Genomic DNA, 4,900 nt, shown 5'->3' with positions numbered 1-4,900 from the left:
TATATTACCAGCTTCAAATACTTCATCTTTCCTTTTGGTAAGGGGCATATTCTATTTGGGCTGCAGATGCCTTCAAATTTAAACAAATTGGAACTATTGAGGACTCATATAGAAAGCGCGACCCCTTCAAATTTAAACAAATTGGTGCTAGAAGATCTGAATTGTAGTGAACTAAAAGAGTGGTGCCTTGGAGATATTACTTTCCATAAGCTTAAGTTCTTGAAACTAGTGAACTTAGATATCTCAAAGTGTGGGATGCCTCATAGGAATCATTTCCCCTGCTTGAAACACTTGTTGTAAAACGATGTGACAATCTCGATATATTCAATGCAGGGTAGGTGGGGAACGAATATAAGGCGGCTATGAATCAAGTGTGTGCCTGTCAACAATGGAATTGTTTCAAAAAATTTATTCAATTCTTGCTTTTGCTTTATAGAACTCTCAAACTCTCGAGGATTAGTTTGAATTTGAAAACTGCAGCAAAAGCAGAGTTGTACCGATTGCTAAGATTGTTTTGATTGATCAAATGTGTTTCTGTATGATTGGAGACCAATATATATCAGATGGTATTTCTCAATGATTTCTTGTTGCCTTTTGTATCATTGTCAAAATCATTTGTTTCATTTTTGTGTTTGTAATTTGTGTTTGTTTTCCTCCTGTGAATTTTTATAATCCCTTCATCTTACATCTTATGTGCAACACCTACAAAATTCAACCAAGGATATATATATGTACACAAGTTATTTTCTGGTTGAATGCAAGAACACCTCCAAATCATAAGATGCCAATGAAAGTAAATGTATACATTGAAAATCATACTTTTCAAGAGACTAGATGGAAAAGTTTACCAGTTAGTGATCTTATTAAGGTGTACAAGGATGAATATTTCCCCATTGATTTGCTTTTGCTTTCATCAAGCTAAAAGGATGGGATATGTTATGTTGAAACCTCCAATCTTGATGGAGAGACTAACCTTAAGGTTAAGCATGCATTAAATAGACTAACCTTGATGGAGAAAATGTTCTTTTCAAAATTTTAAAGTTGTTGTTAAGTGTGAAGATCCTAATGATGATCCTTATTCATTCATTCGAACTCTATATTATGATAATCAGTAGAACCCTCTTTCAGTATAGTAGATAGTTTTGCGAGGTTCCAACCCACAGAATACTCATTATATTTATGGTGTGGTCATTTTTACTAGTCATGACACAAAAGTCATGCATAATTCTACATATCCTCCTTCTAAGAGGAGTGGAATTGAGAAAAGGATGGATAAAATAATATATGTTCTTTTTGGTACCTTGATTACAATAGCTTTTATTAGATCTATCTCTTTCGGAACTGAAACTAAAAATGACATTTCTGGTGGGAAACTAAGGAGGTGGTATCTTCGACCAGACAAGACAAGTGTGATTTATGATCCCAAAAGAGCTTCATTGGTTGCATTTTTGCATTTCTTGACAACCCTTATGTTGTATGGGTACTTGATTCCTATTTCTCTTTACGTGTCTATTGAAATTGTGAAGGTTTTACATAGCATATTTGTAACACCTCGGATTCGAGAAAGGCCTAAAAGGGGGTAATAGGAAAGAACTCATAGGCCCACACCTGGACCATGGACCCTCCACAGAGCCCAAGACAGGCCGTCAAGGGAGCCACAGCTCGTGTGGTGGCTCGTGGCAAGTCCCCTAAGACATCTTGAGCAGGGAACCCTCTCACAAGGGCCTTAACGGCTCGTGGGGAGGTGTATGGGTCGTTATGATGCCCATATGGGGAAGGCAGCACCTACCCCAAAGTTAGCCTCCTCTCACGAACCACTAGACGGGTCGTGAAGAGGCAAACGACCCGTTAAGGTGGTCGTAAAGGGAAAGGCAGCAGCAGGCCTCTCCCCAGGCCACTGGTCAAGGACCATGGCTATCACAACGGCTCGTGAGGTCCTTGACGGCTCGTGAAGGCCACTGTTCGGTGGTTTTGTGAGCTATAGGTCAGGGGCTTTTGGTCTTTTCCGAATTATTCTATACTAACACTATGTTACCCTTACCTAGAAGTCCTATATAAGTGCTTTTTAACCCCAAATTTACCCAATTGAAATCATTCTCTCAATTTCCTAAAAGAAGAAGAAGTCTTCCTCTCCAAAATATTTCTCTTTAGAAAGCTTGAATAAGAAGGAGTCAACCTAGGGTTTCAAGTTAAGCCTCCAATTCCATCATTGAAGAAAAGCTATTGGAATTGAGGTATGATAGTTTTCATCCAAGGATTCCTTTCCTCCATGGAGTTCCCAAATTCTCTAATTTACAATGTTAGAATTCCCCAATTGAGTTAGGGTTTTCTTCCATGTCATGAGTTCCTTTAAATATTGATTTATTTGATTGTATTATGATCTATCAAGCATGAATTGAGATAATTACATGATTTTATGATGAATTCCCATGAACCTATGTCTAACCCATGTTTTCTAGATATTGATGATTGAAAGTGGGTTTTGAACTATGAAATGTGAATTATGGAATTATGCATGTTCTTATGAAATTGATGAGATATGATGTAGATTGATTTGAGAGTAAAAGCATATATGTTGTTATTGTAGTTAAATGTTGCGAAAGGGTTTCTCACATAACTACCTCATGCATGAATGTGAAAGGTTTTCTCACATAAATGATTCTAAGGTTGAAAGGTTTTCTCACCTAAAATGAACCAAAGCTAAGGAGATATTCTAATAATACCTAGCTTTGAGTGATTACTTAGTTGTACCTAACCATGGATGACATATGACTTAGCTTTGATTGGCAATATGACGTGCCCTTCCATGGATAATAAAGACAAGTAAAAAAATGACTATTCTGTTGGATTTATGCTTAGCGCTAGGAGGATATTGAGATGGGAGATCTCCTGTTAGTAGAGGTCAGATTTCTAGTAGCAATCTCCTTATCCCATACCTATGTGCCCCCATAGGATGTTTGTCTTACATAGACATTAGCTAGTGGATCCACATAATCTAGAAGTTCACGGTCTTACCTTGGCAAGTAGGACACCCCTTTTTGGTGTTAGGTAGACACCAGATTTCGTGTTGATAGCTCACATGGTCTTTTATGTCGATTAAAGGTAAATCTCCCACAATAATGAACTAAGGTTACTTCAAGAAGTATCTCACATGTGTTCTAAGATGATGTTATTTGTATTGAACATATTTTATGACTTATATCTTCTAAACCCTTTATATAGCTTGGTCATTGCATCCCATAAAGATATCTCTTTTAAGCATGTTTTCAAATGTTTTGTGCATGGCTATCATACTTGGTACATGTTTGAACTAACGCATACTCTTGCATACATTTCTCCCAAATGTAGGGTCCAACCTTACAGATTTACACTTTCGTGGATAGGGATCTCATATAGAAGATTGAAGATTGGTGAGTCCTCATAGTCTAAGGACCGAGCTTTGGTTTCCCTTTTGTCTTTACTCTCTGTTTTCAAACTTGATGTACGGGCTACGTCCTAATCAATCATATGTACTAGATGGCTTTGAGATGATGTTTAGACTTCCGCCTTACTCTATAAAATTTTTATATGTTGATACTGTCTTTAAATCATTTTATTTTATTGTCCTATATGATGAATGCTAAGTTGATTGTATGGGACCTCTCGAGGTCTTATACACCATGTTACGCCTAGGGGCTACCTTGGATCGTGAAAATATTCATCAATCAAGATAGGGAGATGTACTACAAGGAAACGGATAAGACATCTCATGCAAGAAAATCTAACCTGAATGAGGAACTTAGGTAGTTTGACACTAGACCCTCTGATCAAATAGGCACCTTAGCATGCAACTCTATGGAGTTTGTTAAATGTTAAATAACAGGTGTTGTGACAGAGGTAGAGAGGGCCTTGGCAAAGCAAAAAAGTGATGGAGCACATGAAGTAGGTGATACTTTCAATGACATGAAGGAATCAAGTCACCCCGTTATTAACTCGGAGAAATCTATTAAAGGATTCAACTTCAAAGATGAGTGTATAATGAATGGTCAATGGGTCCACGATCCTCATCGAGATTTAATAAAAAAGTTTTTTAGAGTGCTGGCAATTTGTCATACTGTTATTTCTGACGTGAACAAAAACACAAGTAAGATTTCCTATGAAGCAGAGTCACCAGATGAAACTGCATTTGTCATTGCAGAAAGGGAACTTGGTTTTCAGTTCTTTGAAAGAACACAAAGAAGAATTACACTGAATGAATTGGATCACCACAGTGCAAAGATGGTTTATATACTTTGTTTTATTTCATCTGTTTCGCTTGTGTGGTTGTGAAGAATCCCTGGCAGAACTTCTTTCTATTGGTTGATATTTTCTCAGGGATTTAAAATTAGTTTGTGGGCCTGCCAAAGATCCAACCAACAATAGTTGTTTTGTCCTTCAGATTTGTTGAAAACACAATGCAAATAAATAAGGTGACAATTGTTTCAGAAATAGACGAAAAAAGGCCATTATAGAAATGTTTAAAAAAAAAATTAGATTGAATATTTTTTCTTCAATCTTGTTTGTCTGAAAAGATCTTTCTCGAGAAGTTGAAAAAGTTTTGACACTTGAGGTCACTGACAATGACCAATCAAGCAAAATTTATTGATGAGAATCCCTTCTGTCAGGTTAGAGAATTGAGACTTGTTCATCTTGGATTTGAGTTCTCATAATGTTGCTCGTTTGTGGTCAGCCCACTAAATCACCTAAAGTACCTAGCAATTTGGGCCAGAATCACATTTGCCCTATATAGAAACTTCAATTGTGAAGAATAATTTTAATATAGTACTGTTACCAGCGTCTTGTCACGACCCAGGGGTACCCGCTAGATGTAACATGGTGTACAAGACCCCGAGAGGCCTCATACAAGCCACTTTGCTTTCAT

At 37.1% G+C, this 4,900-nt stretch overlaps 1 pseudogene; it reads left to right on the top strand.

The window, feature by feature from the left end:
• The first annotated feature begins 781 nt into the window (after nucleotides 1–781).
• On the top strand, nucleotides 782–4,308 carry LOC102606450 (probable phospholipid-transporting ATPase 8; annotated as a pseudogene).
• Nucleotides 4,309–4,900: the final 592 nt, after the last annotated feature.

The sequence above is a fragment of the Solanum tuberosum genome, unplaced genomic scaffold (assembly GCF_000226075.1).
Source record: "Solanum tuberosum cultivar DM 1-3 516 R44 unplaced genomic scaffold, SolTub_3.0 scf00193, whole genome shotgun sequence".
In the NCBI taxonomy this organism is placed as follows: domain Eukaryota; kingdom Viridiplantae; phylum Streptophyta; class Magnoliopsida; order Solanales; family Solanaceae; genus Solanum; species Solanum tuberosum.
The sequence above is the reverse complement of the archived record's forward strand: the minus strand, read 5'-3'. Positions and strand labels throughout refer to the sequence as shown.